Source organism: Pelmatolapia mariae, linkage group LG3_W, assembly GCF_036321145.2.
Source record: "Pelmatolapia mariae isolate MD_Pm_ZW linkage group LG3_W, Pm_UMD_F_2, whole genome shotgun sequence".
NCBI lineage: Eukaryota > Metazoa > Chordata > Actinopteri > Cichliformes > Cichlidae > Pelmatolapia > Pelmatolapia mariae.
This window is the reverse complement of record NC_086229.1, coordinates 29,033,529-29,055,111: the sequence shown is the minus strand read 5'-3', so window position 1 is coordinate 29,055,111 and position 21,583 is coordinate 29,033,529. Positions and strand designations below refer to the sequence as shown.

Genomic DNA, 21,583 nt, shown 5'->3' with positions numbered 1-21,583 from the left:
CAGCCTGTGCTCCTGACCATTAATTTAACCAGTTGTTAATAGTAATCTGCATTAAGTTTAAGGTTGCTCAAATACAGTACAATGACATATGAGATGAAGTAAAACAGGTAAATATTTAAACTAATGATGTGCATAGAGGCACTTGACCTGTGTGAAAGACTATCGTCTTATTATGAGCCATTGTTGAGATATAGAGCACACCTATGAAAACAACTAATATGCTGAACCCTATATGAAGCAGTTGAAAACTACATGATGGAGAAGCTGAGTGAATATGAAGTGTAAGTCTTTGCCACTGTGGGCAAAGCGCGCAACCACTGTGTGAGGTTGCGTTGCTGTCTCTTCTGAGCTGATGAGCAAGCTACACATTATCAGATCAGGAGCTGGGAAAGGAGAGGGAAACAAAACTATGATAATTATGATAACTGGAGTGTGCAGCGTTTCCGTGAGTTCTTTCAGATGCGCAGCAGTTTTCCTGCATCTTGACTCATGTGTGTAGAGCGTTTATAGCATCAGCATCATGTTTCTGTTTATTTGTTTTGTTGGGTTGAAAACTAACTAGATAAATTTGTGATCATACTTATGGATCACCATGGCACCTATCATCAGCCATATGATTTATTTATGCAGATGAAAAAGTGAGTGTGAATGTGTCTGACGTCGCAGTGTGTGTGTGCGCTGTGTAAAAGTAACTTTTAAGCCTCCAATTGTGAGAACGGTGATTCTGCAGGTCACTATGCAAAAAAAAAAAAAAAAGTGTAGCGTAAAGAAGAGACAAAAATTTACATTGTAGATGAAAAAAAATCATAGGAAAAAGATTTTGTGTTTATCAGCCAAGAACAACTACAATCTTATTTTCTGCTTTTAAGAAAGGGGAGTTCACGAAAGACAGAGAGAGAGATGTGTGTTGGTTAATCAGTGGTGATAATAATAAAATGTCTTAGTTTGTCACTTTCAGATGAAAAGCAGACCTGGATCGATTTTCCACATGAAGCAGTCGGAATAAAGTTTAAGATCATTGGAAACATTCAGGCCAGGTTTTTGGCTAATTTATTTACAGCACCATGTGTCCCTCAACCTCATAAGCGAGCTCTCACTCCTCCCTGAAGACAAGGAATGCAGTTCCAAAGAGCAATGACATGGCAGATAAAGAGACAGCAGCAAAGTCCTGAGCAAAGAGTCCCAGCAAGCAGCAGCAGTGTGGACAAACAGCATCGGAGAAGAAGAGCAAACCATCATCCTGACTGATTGATGAATGGCACTGTGTTTCCAACAAGCTGCAACTTCACTGTGCTTGTGAAAAGAACGTTTGAGGAGAACTGAGGAGACTGTTGGAAGTTGACATTTGCCACCTTTGGAGAAAATGGCAAGAAGAGACAGTGGAACACAGGACAAAGCTGAAGAAGAACTGCCGGCTGTTGGACTGTTGAAGTGGGAGAGGACAACAGAGTGAGAGCAGTAGGTGAGAACACAGAGGAATGCTGTTGTTTAATGTGGAAAATCAAAATTTGGGTTAGCAAACCTGGGGAAAATAATACTGACTGCTTAAGTTGAAAATTGTGAAGGAATCTGAAACACTGCAAAAAGAAAGATATACAAATTCACACACACAAGCAGAACATGCATTAACCCTACTAACACAACCAAAAGAGAGCTCATGAAGATTAGACAGCATCTTGAGCATGTGAGTCTGTTTATCATCTTGTCCAGGTCACCTCGTGTGATGAAAAGATCAGTGGACTCATAGCACGTTAGTTAAAAATGATCAATTAATAGCAGAGAAGTGTGTAGGAAAGGCAGCTTTAAGAACATGCCCTGCTGGAGATGCAGCTCCAGATATATTGATTAAACCTGCCTAATAACACAAACACACATGCAATGAAAATCAGCTTATCTCTCATCAGTGTTAAAATAGTGTCAATTTAACAGAGACTTGTTATTAAATGCTGAATTTATCCAATGCTGACAGTTAACTCTCTAGGTTGCAGGACAACAGTTTAATTTTTGTGGGGAAAAAAGATTCTGGTTTGACCAACCAGTGATCAGACAATAAATTTAGTTGATTAATATAGTAAATTGGGAGATGCTTTCTGCCTGATTGATGCAGCACAAAATATTTTACTGTATGAGGGAAATTCTATTTTTGTGATAATATTTTGAACATGCATTTCTGATGTCCTGTCATCTTAGTCGGTTGATAGCTGATATGCAAATTTGTTGATCGTTGTTAGATTAATGAAAGGTGACTGAATTCTAGCACGAGTGAATGGGAAGTGTTGGAGTTTGTTAGAGTGGAGACTCTAAAAACACTGAGTTTCCTGTTGTGATGTGTGAGTGAATCCTGCACCCAGATACACAACTCTGAACACATAAGAACACACTTCTTTTGTGAAATGCATGACAACATGTCACATGTTTTATGATGATGGGGAAAAAAGGAAAACTAAATGAGATCTTTGGCCTAAATGAGTAAAAAAGTACAGATTAATTTCATAGCTAGTAAGACATTAGGCTTATGTTGTGTGTTGTGCGGCTGATGGTTGGTTTGGAGTTTATCTAGCTGATGATTTTTCTTTTGTTGTGAAGTTGAGCCTGCCAATTAGTATGATGGTTTGATAAAACATGCTAATGGTATGATTTACCCTCCTGAGATGAGGAGCGTGTGTCATGACTGAACGAGGCCTTTTTATTTTGATACTTTCACAGTGCACTGAAAGTTTTGTTTGATAATCTCTGTTTGAGCAGATCTGCACGATTGGAACAAAAGCGCTATACGACATGTCGAGAAAACCGTTGCAAACCGTTGACTTTCTCCAAAAAATTAAAATGGGCTCAGGAGAAAGTCACTTATCTGGGATAATTTGAATGAAAGTCCCTGTTAAAAAGGATTCAGTGAGATAATCCAGTCTAAATTCTTCTTTTGAAATTTTCTTCTTTTTCTTTTGAAATGACGTCGTTTTGCTGAGGGTGGAAACTGAATGCGTCGATGGGTTCCACTTTTAGCAAAGAATGAATGAATGCATGAATTAGTGGATGACAATGAGTAAGAGAAATCAAACTGACTGATTGACAACAGCTGACAAAAGCTGACAAGACTGACTGACTTAACACCATTGTGTGAAGTTAACCCCCACCTGACAAATGTGTGGATGCATCTCTGTGTGTGTCTCTATTGCAGGAGCAGAAGGAGACCACAGGAGGAAACTTGGGTCACATGACTATGTGAACTCTGCAAATGTAACCTTTTAGTTTAAAATTTTCTGTGTCTGTGAATTCACCATGGGTTTGTTATTAACTACCTTGTGTTGCTCACAGAGGTAACTGTGAGAAAGTGTGTATACACCTGCGCAGCGCTAACATTTCTACAGCATTACAGTTTTTCATGCGAGTTGATCATGTGATTTATACCAGGATAGCTGGTTGATGTTTTCCTACTACAGGATTTCTGGGTTTATGTATGAAGAAAACTGTGTTTGCAGGTTATGAGTTGGTGATGCAGTTACACTGTGTTGTTGGGAAAATGTTAAAGGTTACTTTGACAATGTGAATAAAATTTATGGTCTTTTTACAGCACCTCTGGACCCTGTCAATTTGTGCCTGACCTCCAGGATTATCCATGTGTGTTGCTAATGTTTGTTTTTCTAAGAGTGCATGTAGAGGATTCAGCAGAGACGGACAAGTAACATGGGAAAGCAAATACGAGATGCAATGTTTGTGGAATAGTTTAATATGGGGCTCATTAGCTGGCCACTACTGAGCTCCTAGTGATAGCTAAGTGGAGTGACTTTGCTTAAGGGAAATCACCGATTACATTAATGTTAACTGAGTACATGGGCTGATCCATGTCTGAGGCAAATTATGCCAATAATTGCAGTTTATTGATTTGAGAAAACCTGCACATGATACTTGTCCTGTTGATGCTGAATGCTTTATTACTCTTGTTATACAATTGATTATAAGTGTGAAGGTTGATTTTACTTCCAGGTCTTGTTTTCCAGGCCATGATGGTGTGTATGCAGGCTCCTGGCGGAGCGGGGTTTTAAGCAAACCTAATATGCAAAACACACTAACATCTTTTATTGCAGGATTATAGGTCCGGGGTGGTGCTGCTCCAGAGGGGGAGACACCCTGATGTTGCCTGGGACATGATCTCGCTAACTTTTTTCTTTCAGACAGGAATCTAGGTTTGATGAGTTGACTCATGGGAGTGTGCATTTATGTTTAGATGAGGCTTTGATGGTCTATAAATGAAGCTCACTGAACTAAAGAATGTGGTTTGATGATGATTGACATGCTTTCCAGATAGAAGTTTTTTCCTCCTAGCAAGGAAATACAGGTGCAGCAGTCCAGAGTATTGCTGAAAGGAATCTCCTGAGAAATCTTCAAAGGCCCAGTGAGAAGTGAACCCATTCCAGGCATAGCTGACAGCCAAGGAAGTGGTTGAGGTCAAAGGTCGAGCTGTTTGGGGCCCATCATGAGATCAGACTTTGGAGCCAGAGCAAGGACCACGAAGCTGCGTTGGAATGAGAGCTGTGCCAAGATGGCTTTCCAGAGGCCAACAGAGGAGATTGTGGACGACATACGGGCACCTGAAGGATGAGGGGAGCGTGCCAAGCTCCAATCGACAGCGCAGGCGGATTTCGAGGATGGCATCATGATTCTGTGAAAAGCACAGGAACCAGAAGCGATGGTGGTGATGACAGCAGTTTCCTATGAACATCACCTGTGTCACTATACTGTGCATACGATGGCACACTGAAGACTGCTGGGATCATAACAGCAGTAAGATAACTGGATCCAGCACCCTTTCCATAGAGGATTTTTTCCTGCAGAGAGAATGGACAATGGAGGAGTCGTAAATATCCCCCACAGGACAGAGGCCTGAAGTGAGGTGATGGGGGTTGGCAGAGGCCGTAAAACTCGAGCACTGACGAGGTCTGCAGCTTTCACGATAGCTGAGACCCACGTTGACAAACAACAAACTCAACTGGTATGTTTGAATGTCTATTCTACATACATTTGGACTCTGATCCTATGGACAGTGATGGAAACAACGGGAAGAGACATCTATGAGGCACTGCAGAACTTAACTGTTCTGCAGAAATATGTGGCGGACCACACATCAGAAGGATGACTCTGAAGTTACAACGGGAAACAATTTTGCTGATAAAGCTGCAAAAGCAGCAGCCATAGCAACCACAGTCTTATTAACAACCTATGAAAATCACACTATCCCACTGTCTGTACTGCAGCATGAACAAAAAGCAGCACCATCGAAAGAACAAATGCAATGGCTAAAACACGGAGCAGTACTAGACACTGATGACATGATAAAAATAGCAGGAATTCCCATTCTTCCCAAATCATTACACAAAACAGCCGCTCTAGTGAGCCATGGTTTAAGCCGTGTCTCGACAGGAGGGAAGATGATCTCTATAATAAATCAACAATTTTACACTTTAAATTTTAATTTTTTTAGCAAAAGAATATGTGAGAACATCTATGACCTGCCAAAAACACAATACTTAAGGTTGAAGCCAGGTGCTAGAAAGACTACTTATTGGAGTTGGACTATTTTTTACTTTTATTTTGTGACTTTGTAACATGTATCCTGCCATGTCTAAAAGTTATGATTAACCGTGTAATATTTTCCACTGTTGCTGCATACGTAGCTGTGACAAATGATGATAATGACTCCGACCTGTTGGAACGTGAAGACTTTGTGTGATTAATGACGATGTGACAGAAAATGTACAACAAGATGTCACATACTGATATCTCACTTAAACGTTAAACTGACAACAGGGGGGAATGTCAATAGAATGTTAAATATAATGTCAGTATTATCTTTTAATTATATAGGTTTACTTATGGTAGAATGCTGCATGTAATCATTTGTGTTTAGAAGTATGTAGTTGATAGTATCCTGAAAGAATGTCTCATCCTAGGAAGCTTGTGTGATTCCAGAGTGTTCTGGTTTTCACACCCACATCCTGGGAGCATGGGAGAGGTCGTACCTTCTTTTATTGTTTTATGATAGGATAAACGTATCTATGTCTGTTTTAGGCTAAGTGCATTTTGTTTAGATGAACTGCTGGACTTCCAGGCCAGCAGGTTAGGAAGTCTGTTATGGACACACACACACACACACACACACACACACACACACACACACACACACACACACACACACACACACACACACACACACACACACACACACACCTAAACATCCACATTCCAATGTAAAGAACAAACACCCACTGATGTATAAATAAAGAACAGGGCAGTGGCACGGCGCGAGTCTCAGAGCCTGCACTTCTGTGCGAGTTCTGTGGCTGCCCATGCTTGCAAGTAACTAACTGCAGTGTGTGTTTCTCCTCTCTGATTCTCAACTGAAGAAGTGTTTTAGAATAAATCTCCTGACAAAAACAAAACAAAACCTTATCATATTCTTTTCTTAGCACACCTAACCCCACACAAACCAGTCTCTTATTACCCTTCTGGCCCTCGAGTTACAGAATGTAACTGGAGACCAAATACAATCACATACAACCACATCTTTTTGGTAAGATGTCAACTTAACCATCATCATTAGCCATTCCTCATAGAGAGGGGGTTTATTTTCCCGTCAATTCTTAACAGGACCTGTTTTGCCCTAAGGGCCAGAATAATCCCTTTTTTATAGCAGGAAAAGTCTCCATCAGAAAGCTCTGTAATTACAGTGGTCTCTCGTTTATCGCAGGAGTTACATTCTAAAAATAACCTGCGAAAGGTGAAATAGCCAGCTTTATCTTTTACAATTATTATAGATGTTTTAAGGCTTTAAAACCCATCATTACACACTTTACACAGTATTATCAGACAGGCATGAAATATTTCACACTTTCCCCTCTTGTTTAAGTTCAAAACTTCACAGAAAAGTAAGTCCAGTATTAAAGAATCAAACCACAGATAAAAACTCTGTTTTCAGGTCCAGAACATGGGAAGAGAGCAGCTGCCAGAGAATCCAACATTAATGAATCAATGATATGGAAGTGGAGGAAGCAAGAAGAATGAGTTCTGTAAAGATTAACTTATCTTCTACCTTTTTTTTAGCATGCCCAGAAGTCCTTTTTGTGCGATGGTTAGCTTCTTCCTCTGCCTTTTGGGTGCTACCGCAGGCGCCTTTGACGGTGCAAAATGTTTCATCAACATTGTTGTGTTTGTTGGGGAGAAAACTTGCATGGAGTAAAGCACTTTAGAGTCACACTGTTAGCAATGAGAACTTTGATCTCCAGGACAGTCATTTTGATCTGTTTGGTGTCTTTTCCAATATTATTTGTTGATTTCCAAATGATTGGAAATGATGGGAAGCTGAAGTGCTGATGGAAATTGCAAAGAAGGTGTTTGGTGTGACCTCTGGGCAGAAAGAGGAACCAAAATTGTTATTTTCAAAAACTCATGTATTTTTTTAGAACTTTAGCTAAAAATGAGAAAATATAAGAGAAAATGTAAGTCCTGTTAATACAGAGGTTCCCAAAGTGTGGGGTGCACCCACTAGGGGGGAGCACAGAGCTAACGCCTGGCCGATGCCGTATGACAAAAAAAGAAAAAACTTGGACACTGCCAGGATAGTGGAGAGACTTTTGACGGGGCTCCCACACAAATGCAAAGCAGAGGTTGAAGCACTGGTTAATATGTTTCCAAACCAACTTCCCTCCAAGCCAAAGACTAGGAAATATGACGAAGCATATCTTGCCTTTGGCTTCACCTGCACAAGTGCCAAGGTAAGTCTCCCTGACAGAATTTGTTTCCCCTGCATTGGGAGCACACGCTGGGCTGTCCAAACAAACACATTCATGATTTTTAGTTTACAGACATTTCTTATAATGACCAACTACTCCTGAAACGATGTTAGCTGTTTATTCAGTAAAGTTAAGTGGGATACAAATATTATCACGGTGATCCTGCCACGATTTGTTACCCCTGTCTTGGACAAAGAGTATCCCACAGCTGTTTATGTTTTTTAAACCATTTTGCACAGAGATGCATTTTTTTGAAAAAATGTATTGATAGCAATGCTGAATATTATTACACAGGAAAAAACAACTGCATTTAAAATAATTACACGCTGACGCCTCTGCCTTTCTAAATGGAGGGACAGTAACTACAAGATTATCTTGTAAAACAAAGAGGGGGCTAGCAAAAACAGTTTGGGAACCACTGTGTTAATACAAAAAGGGCATCATTCAGACATTTGTACACAGTTCATTAAATACTGAACTAATGTGTTTATTAAATCAGACTGGAAAGGTTTGAGAAATTCATAAAGAACAGGTCAGTAACACGCGTGTGCTGTTTAAACTATAATATTATAAATGTAGAGGTACTGACAGCTTTTATCTCACTCTGCTGTTTAGCTGTAAAGGACAAGAAAACTTAAACAAAAGGCTCTAAGTTTCCTCTTGGATTAAACTTGGATTAGACCGTTTATATTGTTTGTTTGTTTGTTTTTTTAAATGATCTGTTAAAGTTCTACATCAGGAAATAAATTTAAGTGACAATGCAGATCAAATTAAATCTTAAATATCTCGAACACTGGTTGTTATTCTAACTTCTACTGTCACGGTCCGTGGTCCTGTGTCTGTGGAATGCGCGGATTGCCACACCCCCCGGGTTAGGCCATCCTCGGCACACCAGCTCTCCATCGCTGTGACTACAGCTGAAGCTACTTCACCCGGCGCTGACGGATGCTCCATGCCAGTCCGTAATCACATCACAAGTGGTAACTAGGCTCCCATGAAAGCGCGTATCACTTCTGGTTGGAACTGTGTCTAATCTGCCTACTTATGTCCAGGTTTCGATTCGGCGTTCAGCGTTTGTCACCTGCCTGTCCTCCTGCTCGATTGGATCTCTCAGTACATCACCTGGCTCTTCCACTAGCTCCACAGGACTTTCTGCTCACGGACTGCCACTCTACCCTCCCGAGCTCCCACGGTCCCACTCTATCATAAGCCCGCGACTCCCCGCTAAGTTCTGATGTGTTTTCTTGCTTCCCGGCTTCCTAGTAATCTTCTCCCCTTTTTCTTGCAGCCTCCCACGGTCCCGATTCCGGCTTCCTCGTGTCGTTTCCTCCCCGGGTTTTTCAGTTCCTCGTTTTGCTCTCTAGGTTTCCCAGGTCGCCTTTCGTTAATGTAATAAAGTGCCTTTTCTGTTAGCGCTGAGTCTGCGTTTGGATCCTTTTTGTGCACACGCGCCGTGGCGCATGACATCTACAAAAAAGTCACTCAACACTTTTCTGAAAATCCCGTTCAATATAAGCTGACAGTGACACATGGAAGTGTTACTCTTAAAATACATGACTGAGAAATTTGTTAGCAGTATAGAGTGACTGTGAGGATGAGATATAATCCAAAACAGCAGCAGCTGGTTTAAATAGCAAACTGTTGAAATGCAAAACTAGAGACTGCAGGAAGGCACATTATTAACCAGAAATCTACTCATGGTAACTAGTTTCCTTTTTTTGAATCAGTCAATCAAATAAGTCAACAAATACGGTGCAGAAAAATAAATGAGTTTAAAAGGAGAGAGTTTTTGGAAAAAAGAAAACATAAAGAGAAGTGTTGTCACTGTGCAGACTGATGTCATTAAGAGCTCAGAGTCCAGAAACAACAGCAGAAGGCGACTGATGAACATTAAACATCAGCCTGTATCTGCAGCAACAGTGTTGGACTGTTCTTCCTATCCTACGCAAGGCCACCTGGGTTGGCTGGAAGACTGTTTACTTAGCCTGGCAGTGCAAAGGACACTGTCTCAGCTGAACTCTGGACACACACACACACACATATACACATACAGATGTGCACTCATCCCCCCTCCACTTCCAAACGCCTTCGACGCTTATCCCGATGCAGACGGTGGATCAAAGGAGACCAGCGCATACGCTGCAGGCACAGATGTGCTGTCTACACTGGCTGTCTCTCACCTTTTACCATCCCTGTTGCTTGTCATGTGTTTCTTTTGTGTATTAAGAGTTTTTCATGCGCTATGTGCAGAGTGTGTTTCTTTTTTCTGTTCCCAAACTGATCTCCCTGTTGGAGCTCAGTCTGGGGGGAGTTCTTTTTTTTCTCCTTGTCTGTCCTGATGTTGTGGATGTTATTTTCCACTGTTCCTGGTCGCTGCTCGTGCGGCTGACTGGCCAGCTACCCAGCCTGACCTGTCTCCCCAATGTGATGTTTGTGTTTTGTATGTACCGACCGTACACACAGGCAAGGCCAATCAATCAAATGCCCCTCCCGAACCAGCTGTTTTTCTTTTCTTGACTCTTTTATGTTTTGAAAAATCATTTACACATGCTTCTTGATGTCAGCAAATCCAAACTTAGGGCATTGATTGGGAGAGCTCAGGGCCGTCATACCCACCCAGGTGTTTTGGTGCCAGAAATGGAGTCTCCACTGAAGGCTGAAGATATCGAATCTCTACGCCTTGACATTGATCCCCTTGTGCCTTCATCTAGTTTTGGACGAGACATTTACTGGACCACACTCTCACATGCTCTGTACCTACATCACCATCCCTTTTAAAATAATCTCTTCTTCTGTAATATAAGAACCTCTCCTGCTTTTAATGGTACTTTTCATTTACTTCCTGTTGCATTCTCGACAAATAGATGCTGACAGGCTGACACAGTCACATGGAAGAGGGAAAGAAATCTGACAAAACAGTTTTTAATGATTTCAGTGAACCTAATGTCTAACAATGAAAAATGTATAAAATAAATAAAGATAAAAGTTACACACGTCTTCTTTTTTTCTTTTAGTTTTTTAATTTCTCTTACATTTCACAGCCAGTACTTTTTTACTTTTACTTGAGTAAAGAAGTTGAATCAGTACTTGGAGTATTTTGAACAGTAGTACTTCTACTTCAGTACACACTGTGTGTACTTTTACCACCTGTGTCTGAGACCTCCTTCAGGGTCCACCTGAAGCTCTCAGTCTGCTGTGGAAAAAGGAAATCCAGGTGAGTTTCTGCTGATCACCTAAGGCCGTCATTACTGTGTGAACTTTACCCACACACCACTCCTCACTCCTCCCACCCGCTGCACACAGTCACTGAGTACAGACCAGCTGATTCCTGTAAAGGGAGAGGCAGCAAAACCAGACAAACAGGTGCAGGAAGAGGCGGAGCAAAGACGAGAAGTTCAACGTCATTTTGCAGAAGTGAAAGTGTGAGAGAGCAGAGGCAGAGCTGCAGTCGAGTCCTGTTTGTCTCTAAAAGAAGATTCACTGGAGTCCATCAGGTTTCTCTCAGCAACAGTGGTGAGTGCAGCTGATCACACTTCCTGTTTCTACACAAATCTTCACACTGTTCACTTCATGCTGACTCATCACAGTCACACTGGATCCATAGAAATCTGCTCATGTAAGCACAGATCCACTGTAGGAACATCGAGCTGCTGCTTCAGTCTCACTGTGGCTCTGCTCAGGACTGTGGACTCAGTCTGTGCTCTGGACTTCAGACTGACTCCACACTTCCTGGTTATTCATCACTTCCTGTTCCTATTAGACTGATTCTGGATCTGATTGATCATAAGGATTACAGACGTGAAAACACCTATTTATTCTTTATTGATATAAAGCCTTTGATACTATAAACCAGCAGATTTTGGTCAGTACTTGTTACGTCCCCCCCCCCCCGAAGGGGTCTAGGCGTGCGAGTGAGGGGACCAGTAACAAATGGGACCAGAACAGAATGAAAGGAAAACAGACAGAGGTCTAGTAAATAAAGTAGTCTTTATTATAGAGAAGCTTAACATAAAGAGCCAGCAACGCCGTTTTACCAATGACACTTGGAAACAGGAAAAAGGTTACAACAACAAAGAACACTCAACCAAACAAAAACTTCACACAACGAGGAGGAACTTCCAGGGGCCCACAAGCTCACCCTGTCACTAGCAGCAGCTAGCTTTGCTGCTGCCGAAGCCCACAAGCCCACACTACTCACGTAAAGCAGCTATACTGCTTCCACAACTCCGACTCCGACAGACATTTTACAAAGAGAGATTATCTGACTTAGTGTATCCTGTAAGAGTCACAGATGTTCCTGAATCATTCAGAAAACAGTCGATGCTGCACTTTATAACTTTGTGTGGAAACATATATCTCATGATTTAAACAGACGTGTTTAAATCATCCTGATAATCGAGGCTTTAAATATGTCAGAGTTCACACATCAGCTGTGATGTTCAAGCTGAACTGGATCAAACATGTCATCAGACACAGACATAGATGATGGTGTTTAATCCCAAAGCTTATTTAAACAAACTGGAGGACAGAATTCCTCCTTAAATGTAATTTTGATCAACAAAATTCACTGATCTCATTTTCACACACAGGCTTTATCATGGTGGCTTCTTCTCTACTAACATAAATCTTTGATCTGGACAAACAAATATATGAAATACAAAAATAAATCAATGTTTTCTGAGGATCCAGAATAATTGAATGATGTATCCCAGCGAGTGACTGGAAAAGTTCATCTTCTTCCATATCCTGAGTTTCTGAGGAGCTGTGATGTTCCAGTATCTGTGAGAGAAAACAGTTTTTAATGACGCACAAATGGACCAAATATACAGACACCACTGAATAAACATGTTCTCATAAATGCCATTAATATACTGGATCAAACAGTTAATAACACATTTCTGAGGTTTATGATTCATTGTCCTCCTCACTGTCACTTCTATTGGAACAGTCACTGTTTAATATTAATGGCTCGTTGATCTGGACTTACAATAAGAAGTATTTAGTCACCAACAAGGTCGAAGTTTACTTCACAGTAATTGATGGAAAATATCCAACAAACTGATTTATTCAAGTATAAAATGATCTGGATGAATCTTGGACCTTCTGTAAAACAGTCAGAGAAACAATTTCACATCTTTTTAACGACTGTATTTATCTTCATCCCCAAAGTTATTCTGTTCATCTGGACGCTGCACTGTACAGCAGACACTACGATGTTCAGTTTGTGTTTGGGATGAACCAGTTTGTGTCTGAGTGTGTTGCTGGGTCTCCACCAGTTACTCTGAGAACAGAAGAAGCTTCTCTGATGAAACGTCTTCAAGAAACTCAAAGAAGTCCAGACGCTTTTCTTTCCAAGCTCCTCAGACTACTGACGCTTGTTTCTCTCTTTTTAAAAATGAAATTTAAAGTGAATTTTGAATCAAATGTTTCTTTTCTTTCTCCCTCAGAGTGCAGACATGTCTGCTGCCAGCAATCTGCGATCTGAAGATCAGTTTCTGTGCTCCATCTGTCTGGATGTGTTCACTGATCCAGTCTCTACACCATGTGGACACAACTTCTGCAAAACCTGCATCAGTCAGCACTGGGACACTAATGGCAGACAGAAGTGTCCTATGTGTAACAGAGTGTTCAAAAGACGACCTGAACTAGACATCAACACGTTGTTCTCTGAGATGGTTGCTCAGTTCAGACGTGAAGCTCAGCAGAAAGCCAGCAGCAGCAGCTCAGAGCAACAAGCTGCCAAACCAGGAGAAGTTCCCTGTGACGTCTGCACTGGAACCAGACTGAAGGCCCTGAAGTCCTGCCTGGTGTGTCAGACCTCCTACTGTCAGACTCACCTGGAGCCTCATCTGACAGTGAAACGTCTGAAAAGACATCAGCTGATTGATGCTGTGGAGAACCTGGAAGGCAGGATGTGCACGAAGCACGATAAACTTCTGGAGCTGTTCTGTAAGACCGACCAGACATGTGTCTGCATGCTCTGCCCTGTTTTAGACCACAAGAACCACGAGTTTGTTCCTCTGAGAGAAGAATATGAAGGAAAGAAGGCAGAGCTGGAGAAGACAGAGGCTGAGATTCAGCAGATGATCCAGAAGAGACGACTGAAGATTCAGGAGATCACAGAGTCGGTGAAGATGAGTAAAGATGCTGCAGACAGACAGAAAGCAGAAGGTGTTCAGGTCTTCACTGCTCTGATGGAGTCTGTTGAGAGACGCCTGAAGGAGCTCATGAAGGAGATCGAAGACAAACAGGAAACTACAGAGAAACAGGCTGAAGGTCTCATCAAAGATCTGGAACAGGAAATCTCTGAGCTGATGGAGAGAAGCTCTGAGGTGGAGCAGCTCTCACGCTCTGAAGACCACCTCCACCTCCTCCAAAGCTTCTCCTCCCTGAAAGCTGCTCCAGCCAGCAAGGACTGGACAGAGGTCAGAGTTCATCCACCATCATATGAGGGGACTGTGGGGAGAGCTGTGGCTCAGCTGGAGGAGACAAACAGGAAACTCATGAAGAAGAAGCTGTTAGAGGCTGAGCTGCAGAGGGTGCAGCAGCATGAGGTGGATGTGACTCTGGATCCTGATACAGCTCATCCTGTCTGATGATGGAAAACAAGTGTATCATAGTGATGTGAGGAAGAATCTTCCAGACAACCCAGAGAGATTTTCTCAGTGTGTTTGTGTTTTAGGAGAGCAGAGTTTCTCTTCAGGCAGATTTTACTTTGAGGTTCAGGTTAAAGGAAAGACTAAATGGACTTTAGGAGTGGCCACAGAGTCGATCAACAGGAAGGGACAAATCACACTGAGACCTCAGGATGGTTTCTGGACTGTGTGGCTGAGAAATGGAAATAAGTACAAAGCTTGTGCTTCCCCTTCAGTCCCCCTCTGTCTTCATCCTGGTCCTGAGAAGGTGGGGGTGTTTGTGGATTATGAGGAGGGTCTGGTCTCCTTTTATGATGTAGGTGCTGCAGCTCTGATCTACTCCTTTACTGGCTGCTCCTTCACTCACAAACTCCACCCATACTTCGAACCCAGTTTAAATTATGGTGGTAAAAACTCTGCACCTCTGATCATCTGTCCTGTCAATCAAACTGAGTCGATCAACGACTTATTTTATTGGATGAATGATTGATTTTTCTTGAAGAGAACAAATGAACATATTGAGTGTAAATCCTCTACAGTCTCCATGTTTCTATAGAATCTGATCATCAGGACTCTGATTCACACTTTGATTCTCATGGAGTTTGATTTGAACAGAAGAAAAGTTGAATCAGGAAATGTTCCCACTGATGGAGACTCGAGCTGAAGAGCAAATATCAGAGAATAAATGTCCAAAAGCTTCATTTACAATAAAGTTTGTTCAATGCTTTGAGTGAATCCAGACTCATGTGTGGCTGTTATACGGAGCATCAGAGTCCAGCTGAGTTATGTTGGATACAAACTGCTTATTTTGGCTCTGTGAGGATTTTTGTTCACTGAAAACTGATAAGACGGATAATATTCAAAGAACTCTGTAGAGATTCATGCATCCATGTTCTCCACCTGCAGGTGTGGAGGAGAAAGGTGGAGCACAGACTGCTGCATCCTTCCAGTCACATCATTTTGATGATTATATTTCCATGTTGTGATGATTTGGGTTAAAGAGAAACAGAGTTGAACGGCTGCAGTCACAGCATGAATAAGATGCTGAAGCTGAGCTGTCAGTGAACATGTTTCACTGTGATTTGATTTGAAGAATATAAAGTGTGTGTGGCTGCTGACAGCTGCAGTCTCTGTTAGTCTGCATGTTCAACACACACACAACTTTCCCCCTGAGGCAACCATCCAGCAACAACACAAAGAACAGCTGCAGACACACACACACGCACGCACACACACACACACACAGAGTTAAAGAACACTTTACTGTTTAAGGCAGAATTCCTCCTTCTTCAGTAACAGTGATCTGAGGTCACTACCAGTGACTTCGCGGTTTTGGCTCAATATACAATTTACTGAAACGTGTTTTTCTTTATGCCGTACAAACTATTTTAAAAGAGCTTTGATCACAACATCTTTGCGATTTTCCCCCAAATTGGTTATTCTGATTATTTTATCTGGTTTAACTAACAAAGGCTTAAAATTTAACTCTTAACCTGATTTAAACGTTTAATTTCTCATTAACTCAAACTTTTAATTTATTTCCTTGTTTGATGTATTATTTCTTTATCCTTGTTTAATTTTTGCTGATCCTTTTTAACCAGTGTAACCTGACCTTTGACCTAGTTATTTAACTTAACTGTACTCTTGTTTTGACCTTTGACCTACTTATTATTATTACGCCGTTTTTTCCCCTTGAAAATGACCTCCAACAAGAAAGCCTCATTTCTGCTGTTTAACAGAGAAGAAATGTAAAGTGATGCCAAATTACAAAACCCTTATCTGTGTCTCTAATCAAATCTCTGTAACTTTGCTCTGCTTCACTTCAGCAGCATCAGGTAATGTTGACATGTTGATTCATGGTTTTCTTTCGTTTTTGATCTACTGCAGAATATTTTAAGGTCATCTGCTATAAAATCCCAGGCCAGGAAAATCTCCTATATGTTTTTCAAAATTTCCCCAATTAAAATCAAATCACTGAGGCCGTCTCTCCTGCATGAAGTCCAGGTGCTGGTTTTCCAGTGTGTGCGTCTGATGGCCCAAAGCTGACTCAGAGCCGTAACACCATCCATGGCTGCAGTATGGAACAGATGTGGGTGTGTCCTCATCTACCAGAGGAGTCCAAATCATCATCAAACAGCCCTACAGACACAAAAACGTGAAAATATAAACAACCAGACTATCAGCAGTGATTTAAGCACTTTAAGACCTCTGTGAAAATCATTTACAGTATATATCACAGAATTTAAGGCCTTTATAATCACAGAGCATACAGAGAAAAGTACTAAACTGAATCAATTTCAGCTTTTGTTTTTCATGATGTATATTGTATTAATAATTAAATTTCATTATCTGTGTCTTTACCACACATTTGCCACACAGGTGTAGATACTGTAGGTTCAGTGAATGCTTAAATTGCACTGATTAGAATATACTGGACATTCAAAGCTAAGATTCAGCGCACTGTGTTAGAGGCTGGGATTTGATGAATTCATCATATATACAACCTTTGATCATCGTTTATGTCCAGTTGAGCATGAATCTGTGCACTCACATATTAAATGAACTGAAATCAGTAGTGTGATCTCCAGTCTTGATATAAGGAATGAGAGAACTGACAGCTGTTATTTTAATCAGCCTGTCTCAGTTGTTTTAACTCTAAGTACCATAGAGTAATGTGGTAACATCTGGACTGACGAGTTTACTGTCAGCATTGTAATCGCTAGTTTAAAGGCTGTAGGTTGCAGCCATTGCTCTAACACTGTATAAATGTAACAGGGCTCAGTGCTGGTTCTAACGGTGTGTTCACACCGAACGCGATAGAGGCGGCCAGAGCGTCAGGTTTACATGTAAAGTCAATGGAAAGAGCGCGATGACACGCGATTGCGCGTCAAGCGAAAATTCGGAGGCAGATTTGCGAGCAGAGTGAAGCTGACCCCCCACCCACTTGAAACGTAAAGGCAAATAGGCGGAGCGGTTAGTGCTACGTTTGTGCAGATTTGTGCAGTTAAAATGAGCGTTTGTGCTGCTACGGTTTTTGAGATATTAAACATTATTTTATAGGTCATTCAAAGGTCACCATCCCCCCAGACTGCTCCAAAATGGGCCAAAGTGGTCTACTTTTTTAGTGCTACGTTTGTGCAGATTTGTGCAGGTAAAATTAGCGTTTGTGCTGCTACGGTTTCCGAGATATTAAAAGTTATATTTTTTGCTGATGACGTCACCATCCCCCCAGACTGCTCCAAAACAAACCAAAGTGGTCTACTTTTTTAGTGCTACGTTTGTGCAGATTTGTGCAGGTAAAATTAGCGTTTGTGCTGCTACGGTTTCCGAGATATTAAAAGTTATATTTTTTGCTGATGACGTCACCATCCCCCCAGACTGCTCCAAAACGGGCAAAAGTGGTCTACTTTTTTAGTGCTACGTTTGTGCAGATTTGTGCAGGTAAAATGAGTGTTTGTGCTGCTATGGTTTCCGAGATATTAAACTTTATTTTATAGGTCATTCAAAGGTCACCATCCCCCCAGACTGCTCCAAAACAAACCAAAGTGGTCTACTTTTTTAGTGCTACATTTGTGCAGATTTGTGCAGTTAAAATGAGCGTTTGTGCTGCTACGGTTTCCGAGATATTAAACATTATTTTATAGGTCATTCAAAGGTCACCATCCCCCCAGACTGCTCCAAAACGGGCCAAAGTGGTCTACTTTTTTAGTGCTACATTTGTGCTGATTTGTGCAGGTAAAATGAGCGTTTGTGCCGCTATGATATGACAATCCTGTTATGGTGTTACTGCTGAAAAATGTCTTTTTCAAATGACCTTTTGCTTTGTGTGTTCACTTGTTCAATAAAGTCCTGTTAAAAAAACCCTCTTATTGTATTTAATCAGCTAAATTTGTAATGAGTCTATTTTTTTTTTACTTCAATTTCTTTACTTCAATCACTTTTCGTTCATAAAACTACGATGCAAATGCTTGAGTATTTAATTTTTTTTAGAGTGGATTAAAAAAACTTTATTGAAAACTACATTTGAACATTTTACACTCCCATGAACACTTTTGAGAAACGAACAAGCTAGCAGTCTTTTGCATCAAATACACATTTTCTGGCAGAAAAAACTATTATTTGGCATTACTGTGTCTGAAGGATTCTTAGAACAGCGTGTTACATCTGATTTCTGAACAAGGTAAGCTTACATTTAAAATACTGAGGTTTTAGTTACTGAGTTAATACATGATATAGCTAACTGTCTGGATCAAAGGGATTTTTTTTTTGAATGTTAAACATTTTCAAAAATACAGCAATTGCAAATTTGCAAATCCAAGAAAAAAAGTTTCTAAAGCACTTTAAAAACATGTAGTACACGGGACTAAAGTGCTGTACAGTACATGTTAATGGGTTAAACACTCAGACTCAATTTAATAAACTCACAAATTCAATAGCTCCATCTTAACAATAATTCCACAAAATATGAAAGTGTAGATTGGTGGAGAACTTGGGGGAGGGGTTGCTCCTGGCTGTATATATAGGTCAGAAATCATGTTTTGCTCCATCATAATCATAGTGTGTGGTTTTTTTTTTTTAAATTTAGATGCCTCGAAAGCCATCTGTAGACAAGGTTTCCATTTTTGCAATTCTTTGCAATTCAAAAGTGGCCATAGTCCAAAATGGCAAAATAGCCACTCCAGCTGCATCAGTCTGGAAAGAGCTGAGTCAGCAGCTAGAAGACAAGATGTCAGCAAAGGCCCTGTACACTTTTGTGAAGCTAAATAGACACAACATCTGGTCAGCTTTGGAAATCAGTGATCAGGAAAGTAATAGTGAAGGAGAGTTAGATTCACATTGCATTTCTCCTGGACAAGAAAACTGTCAAGCTTTTGAACTAGAAGTCCCTTTTGAGGACTGGGTTAAATTTATTCCTGAAAAGGTTGAATACAATGACAAGTTTTCTCCTACCCAAAAAAAGGAAATACACAATTTTGAAACCTGGCACTTGGACTCATATCATCAACGATCTTATATGGAAGAAGATCAAAAATACATGTACACTTGTGTTCCGAAGAGCACAGGTCCATCCAACTGTCAACAATAATTATCTGGACATCAGAGGCGACTGTAAGGAGTGTCATGGCCAGTTAGAAATGTCATGTGACAGACAGCCAGCAATTAATACTCCAATGGTGCTCCAGTGTTTCATGAGAAATACAGATCTCTCCCTGCACACTGGCCACTCCAAGCGGTTCATGTCTGGAAACCTGCGTGAACAGATCTCTAAAGAGCTGTGTGAGGGCAGAATGGAACCGGCTGTATGGAGGTCAGCGAAGGAAGCAGATCTGATGGATGTTGGAGATCCTGAGCCAAGCCACCTTCCAAATTTGGCCACTCTGCGAAAAGCCAAACAAGAGAGAAAAGACTTGGAATTAGGAGATAAGGACCCCATTGCATCTCTGCAATTGTTAAAATATAGTGTTCCTCACAGTGGTAGCATCCGAGATATTGGACTGGACAGGTTTTTCTGTCACTACTGGAGTCAAACACAGATGCATGTTTATAAGACATTGTCAAAAAAATCTCCCCCAACTGTGTGTTTTGATGCAACCGGTTCAGTTGTGAAAAAACTGCTGAGACCAAATGGCTAATCTGGCCATATCTTCCTTTATCAAGGTATTCTGAAAGAAAACAATTGCCCCAGTGTCCCAGTGGTGCAAATGCTGTCAGAGAAACATGATGTTAATGCCATCGCAAACTGGTTGACAGAATGGATTCGTGCAGGTGCACCTGTGCCAAAGGAAGCTGTGAGTGACTTTTCTCTGGCAATTCTGGGAGCTCTGGTCAAGGCTTTCACTCCTCATCCTGATCTGAAGTCCTACCTTAATGAATGCTTTCATGTCCTTCTTGGAACCCAGTCTGCCAAACTCCCCCCATGTTTTATCAGGGTTGATGTTGCGCACTGCATCAAGATGATATGCCAGTGGGACTGCCTCAAGAAGAAAACACATCGTGTTAAAGATTTCTTTGTCAGGTCATTAGCAAAACTTCTTCAGTCTCAATGTTTGGACCATGCAAAACAGCTCCTACGTGCTATCACTGTTGTGGCCCTCAGTGAGGCAGAAGGTGATGACAGTTCTGGAGCCCCTCTCCCCTCAGAAAGGTGCAAGAAATACCTGAAAGCCCAAATTGCTCAAGACTCCATCATCATTCCAGATGAACAGACGGAGGAAAGTGAGAGAGTGGGTTCAGTGGATGAGATCCAGACAGACCTACGACAGTGGGTAACAGAAATATGTGAGGAGAGCAGGTCACTTGCTGCAGCAAACGGGGATAGAGATAATATTCACTTTCTCCCTGAGATTATTCCTCATATAATAAGACTGGCAAGTTACTTGCCACTCTGGACAGGAATAATGGTCCCTCTCTTCCAAAGCACCAGCATAACAGCAAGTTCAGCCACTGTTGAAGCTGAGTTCAAAAACATAAAACACGGACTTTTCAAACATGAAAACTTGCCAGTTCGAGTCGATCGCTTCATTGCTCATCATCTTTCCTTCATCGAGGGAAATATGCGGATTTGTTCTGCAAAAGAAAAGATCAAAGATGAGGCAACAGTGGGATCACTGAAAGTCACAGATGCCAATTCTGGATCCATGACAACTCACAGTGCAGAAGACAAAATAAAAATGGATGCTCACCCGTTTGTGGGATCTGATGCTGCCACAAACATTCTTCCGGGTGATGGGGATGCAGTTGAGAACTGGAGGGGCCGAGCTGTTCCACCCAAAAAAAGGAAGAGGACTTCCTACCTCTCTTTATGTACCGAATGGCTCCATGCAGATGAAACTTTTGGGGCCAAAAGAGTGAAGGTGGGATTATTAAAAAATGGAAATCTTCATCAGCCTATTAGATTAGGGGAATCGACAATCTCTGTGCTCAATAGCTGTGCATTTGATGCATTTTTTCAGTGCTTATGTTGTGCCTTCTGTGACAGCTCAACATTTCAAAATGCTGTTCTGAAAGACAGTGAAAATTCAGTCCTGCAGCTGGTGAAAGCCATTGCCACAGATGGTGTGACCCAACAAACCTACAGGAGGAGAGCAGAGCTGCTTAGTGTAATGTTTGAAGCTGTCTCGTTGAGGTCTGGTGCGATCCAAATCAATGCTCAGTGCAATG

The 21,583-nt window shown here is 41.3% G+C and overlaps 1 pseudogene; it reads left to right on the top strand.

The window, feature by feature from the left end:
* The first annotated feature begins 13,146 nt into the window (after window positions 1-13,146).
* Window positions 13,147-14,912, top strand: LOC134621664 (E3 ubiquitin-protein ligase TRIM21-like; annotated as a pseudogene).
* Window positions 14,913-21,583: the final 6,671 nt, after the last annotated feature.